The 22455-nt window shown below is 36.9% G+C and overlaps 1 non-coding gene across 1 annotated transcript; it reads left to right on the forward strand.

Moving 5' to 3' along the window:
* The first annotated feature begins 4747 nt into the window (after nucleotides 1–4747).
* TRNAE-UUC (transfer RNA glutamic acid (anticodon UUC)) lies at nucleotides 4748–4819 on the forward strand. Its single transcript has one exon. It is a non-coding gene; the product is annotated as a tRNA-Glu (tRNA).
* Nucleotides 4820–22455: the final 17636 nt, after the last annotated feature.

A 22455-nucleotide genomic window follows, 5' to 3' on the forward strand; every position in this document is an offset into this window, starting at 1 on the left:
TTAACCTTTTATTTACTTAATTATGTCTCCAACATGATAATTGCTATGTCAATTCAAATATTCAATTTGATCTTCAATCAAGTAATCTTCCTACAACAAATAAACTAAATCCATATAAAGAAATGATGATATCTGGATTCATGAATGCAGTTTTTCGTTTGGGAATTTTAATGTTTTCTCCTTTTAGCAACTTTAAACGATTGATCCCGAAAATATTCTTTTCCAAGCCTTAATTTCCTCCCTTAAAAAAGTTCAGTTAGTTCTACTAGGAGCCCGTTTGGCCATTAAAATTTTTTCACTTTTTTTTCAAAAACAAATTCACTTTTTTTTCGAAATCAGTGTTTGGCCATAAAATTTTCAATTTTCACTTAAAGATGAATTTTGAAATTTTTCGAAAATTTAAAAAATTCCAAAATGCTGTTTTTCAAAATTTTCACTCAGATCACTCACAAAAATTCAAAAATAACCCAAAATTATATTCATGTCGAAATACAACTCTAATTTTCAAATATTCCATTTCACGGATGCATCGCATTGAGAATTGACTCCTCTATCATCTTGACAACTTTGATTCCATTCTTATAGATTTTAGTAATATAGATGCTGAAATTAAAGATGGGACATCTGCTAGAGCTCGCAATTGACATTTCTCACAGCCTACTACGAGGATCCCGTATCCAGCAACCCAACCTATACAAAGGTCTCCCGAACAATCTCAGTACATATGGCGCACAACGCTCTTATTTTTATTACGTATTTGATGCTTACATTACGTAATTATGGCCAATATTTTGGCTAATGGAGTCCATCTCAAATAAGCATTTTTGCAAAGTGTAGACTTTGTTGGCAATATTTTTTGGGACCCAAAAATATTGCATTGTGTGGTGGACATCATTTGCACAAGTTGTATCTCTTCTTTTACACCAAAGAGACCAAAATTTTTTTGCCTATAAAAGGGAAGGCCATTAGTTCATTTTAGACACACCAACAAGACTTGAGTCTTCATTTCTTGTTTCTTCCTTTCCCCCTTTATTAAGAGTGTTTTGTATGAGAGTTAGTGTTGGGAAGCACTTGTGTGAACCCTTTCTTTGGAGTGATATTGTGAGGTTATTCTCTTAGGGTATTTGAGATTAATTAGAGTATTTACTCTAATTTTGTACTCTCTTTTGTACTCTTATTGGTATAGTAAAATTACTCATCTCCGCTTGTAGACGTAGGTCACACTGATTGAACCACGTTAAATTGGTGTATTGTTTATCTGCTTTAATTGTCGTCGTTATCAACTTCCATTGTATTTGTTATTGTCATTATACCGTTGTTTGACTAAATTCTGCACTACCCGGGTTCCCGATCCTAACAAATTGGTATCAGAGCCGGATCTAACCGGGTTAGTTTTAATAGCCAAAATGACTCTAACAAAGACCTATGTTAAGAAATTTGACTGAAATGCAAACTTCGGAATGTGGCAATTAAAGATGTAAGTTATCCTAATTCAGGATGGCTTAGATTTGGCGTTGCAAGGAAAGGAGAAAAAGGCGGATAAAATGAATGAAGATGAGTTTGCCATCATAGATAAAAAGGCAAAATCAGGTATCATCTTAAATCTCTCAAATGAGGTTTTACGTAAAGTTTCTGTAGAAATCACAGCCAAAGGCATGTGGAAAAAAATTAAAAACCTTATATATGAAGAGGACGATGAAAAATAGACTTTACCTTAAGTAGAAGTTTTATACTATTCGTATGGGTGAAGGTACCTCTATTCTCTATCATCTTGACAACTTTGATTCCATTCTTATAGATTTTAGTAATATAGATGCTGAAATTAAAGATGAGGATCAAGCTGTGTTACTGCTTTGTTCTCTACCCCCATCTTTTAAGCATATAAGAGATACTATGCTTTATACAAAGGATAACATCTCTTATAAGGATATTAAATCTATCTTAAAATCAAAAGAACAGATAGATAGTGATATTACTGGGAAGCTAGTGGAACTCAAGTGGAAGTTGGCTTGTTTGTTCGGGGAAAATCCGACTCCATATCCAGATACAATAATTTAGAGTGTCGCTATTGTCATAAGAAAGGTCACATTATCTCTGAATGCTATAAAATGAAAAATAAAGAAAAACATAAAGAAAGAAAAAATGAGCACAAAAATACTGACACCGCTGAAGCTAGTATAGCAATTGATGAGATTGAGGGAGCTATAGTTTTAGCAACTGAAACTAGTTTCAGATTAGATAATGAGTGAATTTTAGATTCCGGTTGTTCATATCATATGTGTCCTAGCAGGGACTTATTTTCTACATATGATTCAGTTGCAGGTGGAGTTGTCCAACTGGGTAACAATGTTACTTGTAACGTTAATGGCAAAGGTACAATTCGTATTAGAATGCACGATGGTGTGGTGAGAACTCTCACCGATGTTAGATATATTTCTGAGTTGAAGAAAAATTTCATCTCTTTGGGCACTTTAGAATCCCTTGGGTACAACTTCACTAGTGAAGGTGGAGTTCTAAAGATTTTTCAAGATGCTCTTGTGATCATGAAAGCACACAGATCTGATTCGTTGTATACTTTATTGAGCTCCACTGTTATAGGCCCTACTACAATTTTGGTATCAGATAACTTGTCTGATTTTGATGGCATTAAATTTTGACATATGCCCATTGGGGCTTTTGCGGAGAAGGTGGAGCAAACTTACTATATCAGCCAAAATTAGGCCAAGGTGAAGATTTGTAATTATGGCCAATATTTTGGCTAATGAAGTCCATCTCAAATAAGCATTTTTGCAAAGTGTAGACTTTGTTGGCAATATTTTTTGGGACCCAAAAATATTGCATTGTGTGGTGGACATCATTTGCACAAGTTGTATCTCTTCTTTTACACCAAAAAGACCAAAACTTTTTTGCCTATATAAGGAAAGGCCATTAGTTCATTTTAGACACACCAACAAGACTTGAGTCTTCATTTCTTGTTTTTTCCTTTCCCCATTTATTAAGAGTGTTTTGTATGAGAGTTAGTGTTGGGAAGCACTTGTGTGAACCATTTCTTTGGAGTGATATTGTGAGGTTATTCTCTTAGGGTATTTGAGATTAATTAGAGTATGTACTCTAATTTTGTACTCTCTTTTGTACTCTTATTGGTATAGTAAAATTATTCATCTCCGCTTGTAGACGTAGGTCACACTGACCGAACCACGTTAAATTGGTGTATTGTTTATCTGCTTTAATTGTCGTCATTATCAACTTCCATTGTATTTGTTATTGTCATTATACCGTTGTTTGACTAAATTCTGCATTACCCGGGTTCCCGATCCTAACAAATTGGTATCAGAGCCGGATCTAACCGGGTTAGTTTTAATAGCCAGAATGACTCTAACAAAGACCTATGTTAAGAAATTTGACTGAAATGCAAACTTCGGAATGTGGCAATTAAAGATGTAATCTAGAGTAGAATTTGAGTATAGCTATGCCCTGTCTAAGTTGATCATTCCCTTTTAGCTTAAGTTGGTTTGAAGCCTTTGTCACCAAAACTTTATTACGATAATCAAGTTGCTCTTCTCATGCCTTAAAGTAGTGTACCATAATAGAACTAAACATACCAATATTGATTGTCACTTTACCCATGATACGAATCAACATGACTAGGGTGTACGCGGGATTTTCATATGGACATTCAAAAGGTGAATACGTGAACAAATCATTGACACTATACTTTAAAAGAAATAAAATTCAAATTATAATAATAAAACTTAATTCAAGCATATAATTATAATTCGGCTCAATAGATTTACACCTTTTAAAATTATAATAGCCTCATTAAAATCCTAATTCAGGATGGCTTAGATTTGGCGTTGCAAGGAAAGGAGAAAAAGGCGGATAAAATGAATGAAGATGAGTTTGCCATCATAGATAAAAAGGCAAAATCAGGTATCATCTTAAATCCCTCAAATGAGGTTTTACGTGAAGTTTCTGTAGAAATCACAGCCAAAGGCATGTGGAAAAAAATTGAAAACCTTATATATGAAGAGGACGATGAAAAATAGACTTTACCTTAAGCAGAAGTTTTATACTATTCGTATGGGTGAAGGTACCACTTTTGTTGATATGGTTCGGTTTGCACTCGCCCTTAAATATGTCCTAGGTTCGATTTTTTAGCATTATTTGTAAAACAACTAAAGACGAAAATATTAAGTAAAAATACAGGTCGAATTCAGAGTCGAACTCCTAACCTAACTTGAAGGAAAGTACAATATATATATATATATATATATATATATATATATATATATATATATATATATATATATATATTTATTGTCCTTCCTTGTACATGATTATAGCACATTTATAGGCAACAAATTTGGGTAATGACTAATGAGACATGAGTAATTTTTGTACTACTACTACTACCTCTTTATTTACTAGTTTCAAGGGAGACGCACTCCAATGATGCAATGTGCACTTGGTGGTTACTAATGATGATTATTCAAGTAACTAATAAATAATATGGTTATTGCCCCTCATCAGTTATTTACTAGAATTAATATCTTGTCCAATCAAGTTAATAGCTTAGATCTAAACCAGTGATAAGATATTGACAATTGATTTATTATATCGCCCCAAGATCATTGATTCTTGCCAGTCAAATATTTTCCAAACCATCTTATATCTCACTATCCGGTAAAAGGTGAGGTCTATGCAGTTTTGTTGACTAATTAAAATAACTTAGAGACAATACACATAATCCGTTATCGTCCAGCGGTTAGGATATCTGGCTTTCACCCAGGAGACCCGGGTTCGATTCCCGGTAACGGAAGTTCCTTTTTTCCTTGGGTTCTTTGGCGAATTCTTCACTAATCCCTAAAATCTGAATTTAAATCTTTTTATATTTTCGATAGAAAAATAAGAACCTTCTTTTTGTGTGATTTTTCAGGGATCCAGTTGTGTTACTGCTTTGTTCTCTATCCCCATCTTTTAAGCATATAAGAGATACTATGCTTTATGCAAAGGATAATATCTCTTATAAGGTTATTAAATCTATCTTAAAATCAAAAGAACAGATAGATAATGATATTACTGGGAAGCTAGTGGAACTCAAGTGGAAGTTGGCTTGTTTGTTCGGAGAAAATCTGACTCCATATCCATATACAATAATTTAGAGTGTCGCTATTGTCATAAGAAAGGTCACATTATCTCTGAATGCTATAAAATGAAAAATAAAGAAAAACATAAAGAAAGAAAAAATGAGCACAAAAATACTGACACCGCTGAAGCTAGTATAGCAACTGATGAGATTGAGGGAGCTATAGTTTTAGCAACTGAAACTAGTTTCAGATTAGACAATGAGTGAATTTTAGATTCCGGTTGTTCATATCATATGTGTCCTAGCAGGGACTTATTTTCTACATATGATTCAGTTGCAGGTGGAGTTGTCCAACTGGGTAACAATGTTACTTGTAACGTTAATGGCAAAGGTACAATTCGTATTAGAATGCACGATGGTGTGGTGAGAACTCTCACCGATGTTAGATATATTTCTGAGTTGAAGAAAAATTTCATCTCTTTGGGCACTTTAGAATCCCTTGGGTACAACTTCACTAGTGAAGGTGGAGTTCTAAAGATTTTTCAAGATGCTCTTGTGATCATGAAAGCACACAGATCTGATTCGTTATATACTTTATTGGGCTCCACTGTTATAGGCCCTACTACAATTTTGGTATCAGACAACTTATCTAATTTTGATGGCATTAAATTTTGACATATGCCCATTGGGGCTTTTGCGGAGAAGGTGGAGCAAACTTACTATATCAGCCAAAATTAGGCCAAGGTGAAGATTTGTAATTATGGCCAATATTTTGGCTAATGGAGTCCATCTCAAATAAGCATTTTTGCAAAGTGTAGACTTTATTGGCAATATTCTTTGGGACCCAAAAATATTGCATTGTGTGGTGGACATCATTTGCACAAGTTGTATCTCGTCTTTTACACCAAAGAGACCAAAACTTTTTTGCCTATAAAAGGGAAGGCCATTAGTTCATTTTAGACACACCAACAAGACTTGAGTCTTCATTTCTTGTTTTTTCCTTTCCCCCTTTATTAAGAGTGTTTTGTATGAGAGTTAGTGTTGGGAAGCACTTGTGTGAACCCTTTCTTTGGAGTGATATTGTGAGGTTATTCTCTTAGGGTATTTTAGATTAATTAGAGTATTTACTCTAATTTTGTACTCTCTTTTGTACTCTTATTGGTATAGTAAAATTGCTCATCTCCGCTTGTAGACGTAGGTCACACTGACCGAACCACGTTAAATTGGTGTATTGTTTATCTGCTTTAATTATCGTCGTTATCAACTTCCATTGTATTTGTTATTGTCATTATACCGTTGTTTGACTAAATTCTGCACTACCCGGGTTTCCGATCCTAACAAATTGGTATCAGAGCCGGATCTAACCGGGTTAGTTTTAATAGCCAAAATGACTCTAACAAAGACCTATGTTAAGAAATTTGACTGAAATGCAAACTTCGGAATGTGGCAATTAAAGATGTAAGTTATCCTAATTCAGGATGGCTTAGATTTGGCGTTGCAAGGAAAGGAGAAAAAGGCGGATAAAATGAATGAAGATGAGTTTGCCATCATAGATAAAAAGGCAAAATCAGGTATCATCTTAAATCTCTCAAATGAGGTTTTACGTGAAGTTTCTATAGAAATCACAGCCAAAGGCATGTGGAAAAAAATTAAAAATCTTATATATGAAGAGGACGGTGAAAAATAGACTTTACCTTAAGCAGAAGTTTTATACTATTCGTATGGGTGATGGTACCTCTATTCTCTATCATCTTGACAACTTTGATTCCATTCTTATAGATTTTAGTAATATAGATGCTGAAATTAAAGATGAGGATCAAGCTGTGTTAATGCTTTGTTCTCTACCCCTATCTTTTAAGCATATAAGAGATAATATGCTTTATGCAAAGGATAATATCTCTTATAAGGATATTAAATCTATCTTAAAATCAAAAGAACAGATAGATAGTGATATTACTAGGAAGCTAGTGGAACTCAAGTGGAAGTTAGCTTGTTTGTTCTGGGAAAATCCGACTCCATATCCAGATACAACAATTTAGAGTGTCGCTATTGTCATAAGAAAGTTCACATTATCTCTGAATGCTATAAAATAAAAAATAAAGAAAAATATAAAGAAAGAAAAAATGAGCACAAAAATACTGACACCGCCGAAACTAGTATAGCAACTGATGAGATTGAGGGAGCTATAGTTTTAGCAACTGAAACTAGTTTCAGATTAGACAATGAGTGAATTTTAGATTCCGGTTATTCATATCATATGTGTCCTAGCAGGGACTTATTTTCTACATAGGATTCAGTTGCAGGTGGAGTTGTCCAACTGGGTAACAATGTTACTTGTAACGTTAATTGCAAAGGTACAATTCGTATTAGAATGCACGATGGTGTGGTGAGAACTCTCACCGATGTTAGATATATTCCTGAGTTGAAGAAAAATTTCATCTCTTTGGGCACTTTAGAATCCCTTGAGTACAACTTCACTGGTGAAGGTGGAGTTCTAAAGATTTTTCAAGATGCTCTTGTGATCATGAAAGCACACAGATCTGGTTCGTTGTATACTTTATTGGGCTCCACTGTTATAGGCTCTACTACAATTTTGGTATCAGATAACTTGTGTGATTTTGATGGCATTAAATTTTGACATATGCCCATTGGGGCTTTTGCGGAGAAGGTGGAGCAAACTTACTATATCAGCCAAAATTAGGCCAAGGTGAAGATTTGTAATTATGGCCAATATTTTGGTTAATGGAGTCCATCTCAAATAAGCATTTTTGCAAAGTGTAGACTTTGTTGGCAATATTCTTTGGGACCCAAAAATATTGCATTTTGTGGTGGACATTATTTGCACAAGTTGTATCTCTTCTTTTACACCAAAAAGACCAAAACTTTTTTGCCTATAAAAGGGAAGGCCATTAGTTCATTTTAGACACACCAACAAGACTTGAGTCTTCATTTCTTGTTTTTTCCTTTCCCCCTTTATTAAGAGTATTTTGTATGAGAGTTAGTGTTGGGAAGCACTTGTGTGAACCCTTTCTTTGGAGTGATATTGTGAGGTTATTCTCTTAGGGTATTTGAGATTAATTAGAGTATTTACTCTAATTTTGTACTCTCTTTTGTACTCTTATTGGTATAGTAAAATTGTTCATCTCCGCTTGTAGACGTAGGTCACACTGACCGAACCACGTTAAATTGGTGTATTGTTTATCTGCTTTAATTGTCATCGTTATCAACTTCCATTGTATTTGTTATTGTCATTATACCGTTGTTTGACTAAATTCTGCACTACCCGGGTTCCCGATCCTAACAAATTGGTATCAGAGCCGGATCTAACCGGGTTAGTTTTAATAGCCAAAATGACTCTAACAAAGACCTATGTTAAGAAATTTGACTGAAATGCAAACTTCGGAATGTGGCAGTTAAAGATGTAAGTTATCCTAATTCAGGATGGCTTAGATTTGGCGTTGCAAGGAAAGGAAAAAAAAGCGGATAAAATGAATGAAGATGAGTTTGCCATCATAGATAAAAAGGCAAAATCAGGTATCATCTTAAATCTCTCAAATGAGGTTTTACGTGAAGTTTCTGTAGAAATCACAGCCAAAGGCATGTGGAAAAAAATTGAAAACCCTATATATGAAGAGGACGGTGAAAAATAGACTTTACCGTAAGCAGAAGTTTTATACTATTCGTATGGGTGATGGTACCTCTATTCTCTATCTTCTTGACAACTTTGATTCCATTCTTATAGATTTTAGTAATATAGATGCTGAAATTAAAGATGAGAATCAAGCTGTGTTACTGCTTTGTTCTCTACCCCCATCTTTTAAGCATATAAGAGATACTATGCTTTATGCAAAGGATAATATCTCTTATACGGATATTAAATCTATCTTAAAATCAAAAGAACAGATAGATAGTGATATTACTGGGAAGCTAGTGGAACTCAAGTGGAAATTGGCTTGTTTGTTCGGGGAAAATCCGACTCTATATCCAGATACAATAATTTAGAGTGTCGCTATTGTCATAAGAAAGTTCACATTATCTCTGAATGCTATAAAATAAAAAATAAAGAAAAACATGAAGAAAGAAAAAATGAGCACAAGAATACTGACACCGCCGAAGCTAGTGTAGCAACTGATGAGATTGAGGGAGCTATAGTTTTAGCAACGGTTGTTCATATCATATGTGTCCTAGCAGGGACTTATTTTCTACATATGATTCAGTTGCAGGTGGAGTTGTCCAACTGGGTAACAATGTTACTTGTAACGTTAATGGCAAAGGTACAATTCGTATTAGAATGCACGATGGTGTGGTGAGAACTCTCACCGATGTTAGATATATTCCTGAGTTGAAGAAAAATCTCATCTCTTTGGGCACTTTAGAATCCCTTGGGTACAACTTCACTGGTGAAGGTGGAGTTCTAAAGATTTTTCAAGATGCTCTTGTGATCATGAAAGCACACAGATCTGGTTCGTTGTATACTTTATTGGGCTCCACTGTTATAGGCTCTACTACAATTTTGGTATCAGATAACTTGTCTGATTTTGATGGCATTAAATTTTGACATATGCCCATTGGGGCTTTTGCGGAGAAGGTGGAGCAAACTTACTATATCAGCCAAAATTAGGCCAAGGTGAAGATTTGTAATTATGGCCAATATTTTGGCTAATGGAGTCCATCTCAAATAAGCATTTTTGCAAAGTGTAGACTTTGTTGGCAATATTCTTTGGGACCCAAAAATATTACATTTTGTGGTGGACATCATTTGCACAAGTTGTATCTCTTCTTTTACACCAAAAAGACCAAAATTTTTTTGCCTATAAAAGGGAAGGCCATTAGTTCATTTTAGACACACCAACAAGACTTGAGTCTTCATTTCTTGTTTCTTCCTTTCCCCCTTTATTAAGAGTGTTTTGTATGAGAGTTAGTATTGGGAAGCACTTGTGTGAACCCTTTCTTTGGAGTGATATTGTGAGGTTATTCTCTTAGGGTATTTGGGATTAATTAGAGTATTTACTCTAATTTTGTACTCTTATTGGTATAGTGAAATTGCTCATATTCGCTAGTGGACGTAGGTCACACTGACCGAACCACGTTAAATTGGTGTCTTCTTTATCTGCTTTAATTGTCGTCGTTATCAACTTCCACTGCCTTTGTTATTGTCATTATACCGTTGTTTGGCTAAATTTCGCACTACCCGAGTTCCCGATCCTAACACATTAAACCAAGAAATTAATTAATCTTAATTGTTACAAATATAAGTGAAAATACATATAATCTAACTATTGTAAAATGATAAATGTTTGTATGAAAAAACACATATCTTATATTCATAGGTTTAACGTAAATATTGCGCAAAGTTTTTATTACTTCCTCTGGTCCATAATAAACGACCTTTTTGCTTCTTTACTTTGGTCCAAAATAAATGTCATTTTATATTATCAAGAAGGCATTAATTTTATTTTTTCAAAATTTACCCTTATTTACATATTTTAAAGTGTCAAGTTAACAATATGCAAATTTTAATCAAGGGTTAAATAGGGTATATAGTCAAAATACCATTTTTCTCTAGGAGTTTGTATTTTCTCAAGGGATGTGTCAAAGGCCAAAAAGTCACTTATTATGGACCTAAGAACGTATTATTTTATTGCAAACCCACAAAAAACCAGATATTTGTGTAATGGTATTGCCGGTTAATGCGGATCTGAAACTTGTGAAATATAGTTTCGCTTGCAATAAACAAATTTAAGTATCATTTCTGTTGTGTGAATGTTGAGGTATATCCTAACCAAAAATAGAACTCTAGTGAGAGAAGATCTTCCCTCCCTCTAGAATACCTACATGTACACAAACACTACACCACCAATTATCTCATCAGATAAAAACAACCATAGGGACGTGGAAGAAACACCAACACACTCCTACAATGAAATGTTACTAGATAAACAGGTAGTAAGCCAAACAGAATATTACGAAGAGGCACCCTCCCCAAACATCAAAGATGATAAGGGAAATGTATTGATGGCTCAATTGCCGTATCTCATGAAGACAATAAATGCCTATACTACCATTAACTCCGATCTAAACTAACTGACCTCTGGAAACTATCTGAACAGTTAATCTTGATTGACCTAGGATGGGATTTCTTCATTGTCAAGTTTGGTTTAGAGGAGAATATGGCTAAGGAACTATACATAGACCCATGATTCATTTCTAGGAACTTCCAATCAGTACGTAAATGGGAACCAAAATTCGTCCCACAAGAAGCTACACTATCTTCCACGGCCATTTGGATCCATCTGCCACAATTACCAACATACTTCTATGATAAAGAAATTATGGAAAAAGTTGGGAGAAAGCTTGGGAAACTACTAAAAATTAATTCAAGCATATCCTCCGCTCGGACATAAAGGTATACACGCATCTGTATCCAAGTCTCACTTGAAATCCCGGTGGAAACATCAGTCATCATCGGAGATCATAAACAGGCAGTGATTTATGAAAGAGAAGGAACTTTGTGTACAATATGTGGTAGGATTGGTCACATTTCTAAAAATTACAAGTTTAGACAAGTTGCAACAACATCATCACAAGAAGTACTTGAATGCTCAGAAATGCATAATCCTAAAGAAGACAAGGACGGATGGAAGACAATAACTTTTGCAAGACGGAAAAAGCCAAACCACAAACCCACACAGGGAATAAGCGATGAAGCAGGGAGTGCACACCATCATGAACAAAAACCACAAAAAATACATGTAAAAAATGTTCGATGTAATGAAGCAGGGAGTGCCCAGGTATACCTTTCTGTTTGGTAGGCGCTCAATCAGTATGACTTGTTCTAGTTCCTCGATCGTCATCTTGGATGCATCGGTGTCATCGGGTGCTACGAATGATCTCGGGATCCCGAAATTGTCTTCCTCGTTCATTGGTTTCCTCCTATTTCTCCGGATCGATCGGTGTCGGAATCAGTGATTGCTATTTGTTGCCTTTCTCTTCGACCAGCCCCTCACCTTTTGATGTCGTGATTGCGGGCACTTGGATCACTTCCTAGATAGAGAACATTTTTTTTTGCGGTTGTTTGTTCCCCATAGACCGTTTTGATATCCGCTTTAAGTTGGAAACTTCAATGCCTGATGCAAGGTCGAAGGCATTGCCCTCATGATGTGGACCCATGGTCTCCTGAACAAGGCGTTTTTATCTCATGTCCCCCTCTATTACATAAAATTTTATTTCCTGGTTGATCCCGACTGTGTTGACAGGTAGGGTGATTTCACCCTTTGTTGTTTCGTACGCCATGTTGAACCCGTTCAATACTCGAACTACCTGTACGATTTGGTCTAATAACCCAGTTGTTCCACGACTCTCCATTGGATGATGTTGGCCAAACTACTTGGATAAATTAGCACACCCTTAACTCGATATTTATTAATAAGTACGGGTATTACCAATGCATTGTTGTAAGGTTGAATGATGCCCCCGACGTCCTCATCACTGAACGAGATGGACACCTTTGGAACATAGTCTCGAGTGTGTTTTTCTCTTGTGATAGAAACTTTGGTGTGTTTTATCATTGGCCCGTGTAGGACATCTACTCCCCGATGATCATATTGATCACATGTTGAGATTCTTCATGCTCAATATGTTTGTTGGCGTTCCTATTTTTTAAACAATTTTTGGCTCGCTCATTTAGGAATTCCCGAAGATGTCCATTGTTGAATAGACGAGCCACATCTTCCTTTAGATGTCGACAATCCTCGGTCCTGTGACCGTGAATACCATGATATTTGTATATCAAGTTGTGATCCCTCTGTGCGGGATCAAACTGGAGTAGCCTTGGTCATTTAGTCTCCTTGATGCGATTGATGGCCGACACTATACTAGTTGCATCCACGTTAAAGTTATATTCTGATAGTCTCGGGGCTTCTCTACCCCCGAGTGATCCGTTGAAACCGTTTCTACTCACCAAACCTCGGTTGATTGGACCCTGGTCACTTCTCCTATCGTTTCTAGTAGGGTGGAGATTGGGTTCGTTTCCCCTTCTATCTGAGTTGTATTGCTGGTATCGATCTCGGGGTGGCCTCAGATCCTGATCCATAATTCTTTTAGACCTGTTGTTCACTCTATTGGGGTAAATAGACCCCGGGGGAGCTCCTAGATGGTCGTCCTCGACTCTGATCTTTGACGGGTACCTGTTGTGAATGTCGGACGAAGTAACCGCATGATACTCTACCAAGTTTTGCTTCAATTGTTGATATGCAACACAACTTCAAGGGTTGAGTCCTTTAGTAAACGTCTGAATGGCCCAATCATCTGCAACCGGGGGCAGGTCCATTTTTTCCATCTGGAACCTTGACATGAACTCCCTAAGCATCTCGTTGTCCTTTTGCTTGACTTTGAACAGGTCTGATTTCCTTGTCTCAACTTTGATAGTGCCGTCATGGGCTTTAATGAAGACATCTGCAAGCATAGGAAACGAATCAATAGACTTTAAAGGTAAGTTATGGTACCATATTATCGCTCATTTGGATAAGGTTTCTCCAAATTTCTTCAGCAACACCGACTCAATCTCGTCGTCCTCGAGGTCATTGCCCTTTATTGCTCACGTGTAGGAGGTCACATGCTCGTTTGGATCTGTGGTTTCATTATATTTGGGAATATTAGGTATTTGGAACCTTTTCGGAATTGGCTTCGGTGCCACACTCGAGGAAAAGGTTTCTGAATGAACTTTTGGAATCCGGTCCTTTCAATATCGGAGGCGCTCCCGGAATCTGATCGACCCTTGAATTGTAAGTCTCCACCTTCTTGTCATTTGCCTCTATCATTTTTTTTCACCGGACTCCACTTGTTTTGTTAGTGCTTCGAGTATTTTCATCACCTCGAAAGTTTCCCCGGGTCCTAACCCATCTGGTTCTATGACAATTCGTTCATCTCTCTGAGCATCTTCTCCAACCCGCTCGGGTTGGGCCGTGTTCTGTGCGTGATTTTGACTCTGCAGTTGTGCTATTGCCATTTGCTGAGCTTGTAGTATTTTAAAAACCAAACGTAAGCTAACTCCATCACCTCCCCCTTTGGGCGCTTCTCGAGCCGATGGCTGGGGTGCCCCGTGAATGCTATTTTCGTGATCAGTTGGTAGGTTGATGTTGATAGCAACTTGTGAATTGGCGTCGACTGGGTCAACGATTGGAGCGCCAATAGGGTCAACAGGGGGCACGCCATTGCTTAGTACCACGTTATTATTTTCATCGTGGTGGCTTGACTCAGCGTCAACGTTCAAGTGAGCAGACTAAGAATTTGACATGTTGAATAGACCTTAAATCAAACTTCAAAGAGAATGTGTAAAATAGGGTGTGTTATAGAGATTCATATTAAATCATCACTATTATCCTTAGCCCCACGGCGGGCGCCAAACAGTTTACCCTTAAAATGAGTAACAATAAAATGTATACGCAATTTAAGGATACATGATTTAATTTAACACGAATGATCGAAGAATAACAAATAGTTAAATCAAAGGGAAACGGAACAATCCAAACGTGATGGAACAATTAAGCTTGGCTTTAAGTTTGAACGTTGAAACTGGTTTCGATCGAGCCCTCTAAATGAGCTCGGTTGCAACTAAAGAAATGAATAGCTGAAGAACACTTTGAACATTAGTTAAAAGACAAAAATAAACTTTATTGCTTTGATATGCGTACCAACATTGGTTGAAAAATGAAAAGGTTCTCCCCTTTATAAAGTAGAGGAGTTTCAATCCTAGTACAAGTCTAAATAAGGTAAAAATCCTTCTCTTCTGGTAAATCATGATTCGCAGTTGATATCGGGCGAGATTTGCGCCATAATATCCGGTTGATGGCGGATATTTTGGCCCCTCGTCCGTCCTCTCTTACCGTCTTCCTTTTAACCTCGATTCTTTATTTGCTCGAGCTCGATTCTTTACATGTTTGGCCATGTCCGATTCTTGGTGCGCCATTCGTCCTCCCGGGCTCTGATCTGTGGGAGCCCTCGACTTTACCCGAAACTGCGTTGAACCACGTTGTCTCTTGTTTCTTCATCGGGAAATTGGGGTAACTTTATCCCCAATTTTATCCCATACATAATACTCATATTTAACTGTTACATGCAATTGCATGTGTGTAATTAATATATATATATATATATATATATATATATATATATATATATATATATATATATATATATATACACTGACAGTACAAATAAAACCTTAGCTATTGGTATTCTCTTATTCGATTGAGTTGCTTGAGAACCCAAGGCAGCAAGTTTAAGTGTGCCCAATTTACAATTTACAAGTCTTTTATGCAAGTAATATTTTGAGCTATATAGATAGTTAAAATTTATATAACCAACTTCAATTTTCTGGAAATTAAGACTTACTCATTATTATTGTTGTTATTGTTAGATCTCAAAGTCATGTGGAAAAATTAGAACATTATAAGATGTGACGCTAGAGTATAAACTAGCGAGGTGCATAATTCAATTCATCTACCTTTTTATGATGTCCTTTTCATGCTAGGAAAATAGACCACACATCTATAACTTTTCTTTTTTGTTTTCCTATCAACTTTCTGATCCAAACTTAAGGCATTGTTAATTAGTCAATCAATTTAATGCGCCTAACATGGTCCATCCCTGATAAGCTGAGCCTAAAAAGTATAAGGAGTCGTACAGATTACTCTATACTATTAATTGGGGGTTAAGTCCAAGAGCAAAAGTCAGATGTAATTGCGTATGACATGATTGAAAAAATAGACGTTGATATTCTCTGTTCATACTTATCTTTTAAAGTTACTGGACTCTTTTAAAAGACATTTTATACCATTATTTATAAGAACATTTGTCTAAGATACTCATTACCTATCTTTTAAATGTCTTTTTTACTAACACTACTAATCATTGCAGTACCAAAAGTGAATTTTGGAAAAACGGAATCATATATATTTTTTTAAAAGGTCAATACGAGTATATATGTTTCAACAATTGTACTTGTAGACGGTTAAAATTTTCTAAGTTTAAATCCATAATAAATTTGGATTTTACCATATATTGGTCCAACCAAATATTTTGGACTAGTATAATTGGGTTATTTATTTAAATCTAATTAAATTGATTTAAATAAAAGTCCAATACTATTGGACTAACCTATTTTATTGGGCTACTAAATGGATCGACCCATATAAAGCCCCAAGCCCAATGATCCATGAGGGCTTTCTTGGTGGCTACTCCACCACGTGTCTATATAAAGAGGCCACACCCCTCATTTGAAGGGGAAAGAAATCACAAGGCTGAAAGTACAAGAATCAAGTAAGCAGAAGGAAAGGCTAAAGAAGCTCTAAAGAAAAGTATCAAGGTCTCCGTCCACATCTGCAATCGTCGTCTATGGTCAAATACCAAAGGCAAACTCAAATCATAGGCGGACGACTTCAAATCTTCCGTTCGTGATAACCCAACACCAAATTCTGGTTCGTGACGACCTTCAAATTGTTCGTGACGTGCTACGAATCTAAAGTCCGTCAAGTTCAAGATCAAGATCAAGCTTTCAAGCTCTTGAACCATCGTTCGTGAGGAGAAGAATTAGAGGACTACATCTCTTAGATTTATGATATTTTAGAGATTGTAACCCCATTACTTAAAATCGAATATAATATTTGTTGCTACATTTCTTGTCTTGATTATTATTTTTCAGGAGCGAAATTTAGTTGTTACAAATTTTGGCATGCCCAGTGGGACGATCTCTACCTCTCATCTCTTCTCTTCGAAGTTTAAGAACACCAAGATGATCTTAATGAAAATCAACCCTAGATCTCACTCCAAAAGCGGATTGGAAGTTGCCATGGAGATTGTTAGCCAAATCAAAAGAAGAAACGCCAAGATGCTAGGACAACAAATGCTTGAAGTATCGTCCACAACTCATGTTTTTGGTTCATCTTCTCCAAAAGAAGTAAGATCCTCTTCGTACATGCTAGAAGAAGGGATCAACATCGCTGAGGTGGTTGAACGAACTTTGGCATGATTTAGCCTTTCAAAAGAATGTCATTGCCAGTCCCACAATACTTTCATGCAGAAAGATGATGATGTGTTGACCAGCCCATTTTCTCCAGTCTTTCCTCATTTCACTCCACAATCTGCTCTCTATCCAAGTGATGATCCATACCATTCTTCGTCCTCTGTGTTGGTCATGCAAACGACGATGATTGAAGCTTCTACCATAGAAAAACAACTTGCAAATTTGACAAAAGCAGTTGAAGGCCTGACAAAATACATGAAATATCAAGATGATAAACTTTCCAAGTTGATGAATAAGGTGGAGAGTATGACGGAGGAAAAATCAAGCCAAGCACCTATGAAGCTTCCAGAAATTCAAGAAAAGGGAGAGTCCTCTGCAAAGCTAGTAACAATGACCAAAGAGCTCCAAGTCTCTTCTAATGGAAAGATTCATGTTGAGCAATTGAAAGACTTTTTCATAGGGGCCATCAAAGATAAAATCGATCCTTCGCCTAAATCATTCCTTACATACGCAAAGACATACACACAAAGGATTGATAACTTGAAGATGCCAAGCGGATATCAACCTCCTAAGCTTCAACAATTCGATGGTAAAGGGAATCCCAAGCAACATGTTACACCCTTCGTCAAGACGTGCAATGATGCTGGAACTTATGATGATCGCCTTGTCAAGCAGTTTGTTCGATCTCTTAAAGAAAATGCTTTCGATTGGTACACAGATCTTGAACCTGGTTCCATTAATAGTTGGGAACAACTCGAGCAAAAATTTCTCAATCGCTTCTATAGCACAAGGCGCATTGTGAGCATGATTGAACTAACAAATTCCCGCCAACAGAAGGAGGAGCCAGTTATCGAATTCATCAATCGCTGGAGGGGTTTAAGCCTCAACTGCAAAGATCGTCTTAGCGAAATTTTTGGCATCGAAATGTGCATCTAAGGTATGCATTGGGGCCTTCGCTACATCTTGCAAGGTATAAAGTTTAAAACTTTTGAAAAGTTGCCCAACCGTGTATATGATATGGAATTGAGTATGGCTACACATGGAGATCAAAAGTTGTCTGTCTTTGAGACTCACGACGAAAAATAAGTAGACGATGCCGAGAATGGGGGAAAGTATTCATCAGAAACTAAAATCGAAGAGTCCATGCATGTCGCAATGCTCCTTGACGCATGAGCCTAAACTGTAAGTCGCAACGCTCCTTGATGCATGAGCCTAAACTGCAAGTCTCAGTGCTCTTTGACGCATGAGCCTAAACTGCAAGTCATCACGCTCCTTGACGCATGAGCCTAAACTGCAAGTTGCAAAATGCTCCTCAACTCACGAGCCTAAACTGCAAGTTGTGATTCTCCTTGATACACGAGCTTAGATTGTATGTTACGAAACTCCTCAAATTCAAACAAATCTCCAAGTTGCAAAGCTCACCAAAATCAAGCAAAGACTTCAAATTGCAAGGTTCTTCAAATTAGAGAAAAGACTTTAAGTTGTGAAGCTCTTCAAATTTGAGCAGAGTCTTCAAGGTCCAAAACTCTTCAAATTCGAGTAAAGTCTTCAAGGTCCAAAGCTCTTCAAATTCGAGCAAAGTCTTCAAGATGCAAAACTCTTCAAATTAAGCAAGTCTTCAAGATGCAAAGTTCTTCAAATTAAGCAAGTCTTCAAGATGTAAAGCTATTCAAATTTGAGCAAAGTCTTCAAGTTGCAATACTCCTTGTCTGCACGAGTATAAACTGCATACAAAAAAAAAATTGTACTTCTTTTGAACTACGTAATGACTTGATCCTCTTTGCGGAGGTACGTAGGCAATTTAGAATTTTGTTCTAAGTTCAATCACATAAATTTTTTAAAAAAAGTCTATTTTATCACGATGACAAAGAGAAGTTGATGATGCTCTCCTCCAAAGCTAGAAATATGGAGCACTATATCTATCATTTCATCGAGTTATGAAAATAATATTTTATGCACTTCTTCTCTAATATGCAAGAAGAGCTTGTTCTACTCCAATGCTTGAAGGATGGAATGCTCTATAAAATTCTTCTCTAAATTGCAAGAATACGTTGTTCTATGCTAAAGCTTGGAGGTTAGGACACTCCATGGACTTCTTCATCAAGTTGCAAGAAGGTGTTGTTCTACGCCAAAGCTTGAAGCATATGACGCTCCATGGACTTCTCCAAACTGAACGAAGATGTGGTTCGACACCAAAATCTTGAAGGTTGAGGCACTACATGTAATTCATTTCCATAAGGCATGGGATACGCCACATGCTCGCCTACCAAGGATGGTATATAGTCGCTCCAAACCTCCTTCTCGCCAAGTCGCAAGGAGGGGATGCATCATGTGTCTTTTTATCAAGCAGCAAAGAGGAGACGCGAAATATACTTCTTCGAGAGAGGTGACATATCAACTAGTATCTCGCCAAAGTCACAAAATTGTAAAGAAGAGACACCAAGTGGTTCCCCACCAATCATGTGGACATCACTTTCGTCTTCTTGGACTGATATTGAGACTGATTGCGCCTATTTATAAACCTGCAAGATAAGAAAAAAAGTGCAACCCATGGTGTCGGCGACATGACGTTTCAATACGGATGGTGATCATTGTGACGTGTACTTCTTTGCCGAATCTTGAAGGATGGAATACTCCACAGATTGTTCCGTCAAAACTTAAAAAATAGGAAGCTCCATGAACTTCTTCACCAAGTTGCAAGAAGGAGTTATCCCACGCCAAAGCTTGAAGGTGAGGGATGCTCCACGAACTCGCTAGCCAAAGGTTACAAACAGAAGTTCTCCATATAATTTTGTCACCAAATCCACAAGGATGGGGAGGCACCAACCTTTCTCTCGCCAAACCTACAAAAAAGGAATAAGAAGTATGTTGCCCGAATAATCCTTCCAATTTCGGCCTTTGATTTAAAGATTTACTCTAACTAGATCAAAGATGGTGGAGCATCGAGCTTCATATATATTATATCTCTCAGAGTCTTCTTTTCAACGGCACAAACGACTCGTGATTTGGACGCTCCTATCTCGAGATATGACGTTTTCACCGAGAGTGCACAAAGCTGTGAGATCAGCAGGCCAGATGCATTGGTCAACGTCAAAAATTAATTCCATCCGATCCAGAAAGTGTTTGGGGGGTGAAATTTTGTTATGTTGTAGTCCTTTGAGTCTAGAATTAGTACAATCAAGCGGCTTGAGATTTCAACGTTCCTACAGCAAGATACTAATTCTTTGGTGAAGGCGCACAAAGCTGAAGGAGCTAGCTGGTCGGAACTCGTCTCCTAACTTCTGACAAGTATCTGGGAAGATCTATGCACAGTCTGATTTTGATTTTCACATATGTCCTAGTTCTATAAGTCTAATTTTCGGAATCGTAAACCGCTTATGATTTCGACGTTCCTACGTCAAGATATGAATATTTTGGTGAAGGCGCACAAAGCTGTAAAGTCGAGCGCGGGAGCATCTGAAACGAAAATTCAAAAGAATACATGAGAAGCTACAAAAGGAATTTTGCCCCAAAATTTTGATACGTTGAAGTATTTGAAGTGTAGTTTCAAAAGAATCAAACGTCTTGTATTTCTGATTCTCCTACGACAAGATATGGTTGTTTTCTCCACAGATGTGCAAAGATGGATATCCCAGACAGCTTTTGCAGCGAAAGAGAAAATTTTGGAGCCATCGGTGCTAACAGTACGAACCTTTTGGTCATGTTTAATTGATCGGTGTCAACGACATGGAGCTTTAATTCAGTAGCAGGTAGCGGTGCCAATGGCACGAGGTTTCAACTCGTCACGATAGATAAAGGTACTAGTGACTCGAAGTTTCGGATCTGCGTGACAGGCAACGGTGCCCAACGACACGAAGCTTCAAGCTATGACCAAGTTTAATGTCAAAACAGTTGCACAATGTTTGCTGATTTGAGCTTTCTTTGCTGATGCCATCAGTTTCCTGGAAAAAAAAACAAAGGAAACATGAACCAAAAGAAAATTTAGGAGGACATAGTACTGCTTTCATCAAATACAGAAGGTTTCTGTTGTGACTACAATGCAGGCAGAGGTCTAAATTTATATAAAGAAAGGGGGGAAAATTAAAGGAATTCTTGGCACTCAAGTCACCAGGGCGTGCAAACAAGGAAATTGTCGTGTTCATACGGGAATTAGTCAAATTAAACCAGCAACAAAAAAGGAAAGGATTTTAAGTTCTATAAATCTAAGTATTGAGATTTTTTTTCCATAAGTCCGACGTGGAACGCGGAAAGTTTGATATGAATGTGAACTTGGTATTGTTAATGACTTGCACAATAAATATCAAGTGCGAGACAATTGCAAATCAAATAACTCAAAAGGCAGGAAAAAACTGAGTTACTTTTTAAGAAGGAAAGCAATTGTTGACGGAAACTATGTCCCGTGTGAATTTAGGATCTTTTTTTTCTTATATGGAAATAACATGAATGAAGTCATACATGGTTAAATCAAGATACTGGTCGATTTGTTTAAGTTGTGGTTTGAATTTTCCGTGACTAAAGCGTTGAAATTGCTCCAAGTTACAAATTCTTCATTTGATCACCAAGACACAACACAAAAAAAAAAAAAAAAAACTAAAGTGTACATGAGGATGTGACAAGGGCATCTTTGGAAGGAGACACGAGAAGAAAAAGGACGACAAAAGAGACGTTGTCTTCACAGGTACTTCAAGCCTCGTCTCTCATTTCAGCAAGCCTACATCCCGATAAACTTTAAAGTAGGGGCATTTATAAACAGTTAAAATTTTACTAAGTTTAAATCCATAATAAATTTGGATTTTACCATATATTGGTCCAACCAAATATTTTGGACTAGTATAATTGGGTTATTTATTTAAATCTAATTAAATTGATTTAAATAAAAGTTCAATACTATTGGACTAACCCATTTTATTGGGCTACCAAATGGATCGACCCATATAAAGCCCCAAGCCCAATGACCTATGAGGTTTTCTTGCTGGCTACTCCACCGCGTGTCTATATAAAGAGGCCAGTGGCGGACGCACATGGTGGAAAGCGGGTTCAACTGAACCCGCTTTGTCAAAAAATAATATTGTGTATATGTATAAATTACGATTAAAGTTGCATAAATTTTGTATAAATATTTTATTTGAACCCACTTGACAACTACTATTTTACGACTAAAGTTATGTACTTCTAAGATTGAACCCGCTTGCATAAAGTTCTGGGTCCGCCACTGAAATAGGTCACACCCCTCATTTGAAGGGGGAAGAAATCACACGGCCGAAAGTACAACAATCAAGTAAGCAGAAGGAAAGGCTAAAGAAGCTCTGAAGAATAGCATCAAAGTCTCCATCCACATCTGTAATCG

Source organism: Nicotiana tomentosiformis, chromosome 7, assembly GCF_000390325.3.
Source record: "Nicotiana tomentosiformis chromosome 7, ASM39032v3, whole genome shotgun sequence".
Classification (NCBI taxonomy): domain Eukaryota; kingdom Viridiplantae; phylum Streptophyta; class Magnoliopsida; order Solanales; family Solanaceae; genus Nicotiana; species Nicotiana tomentosiformis.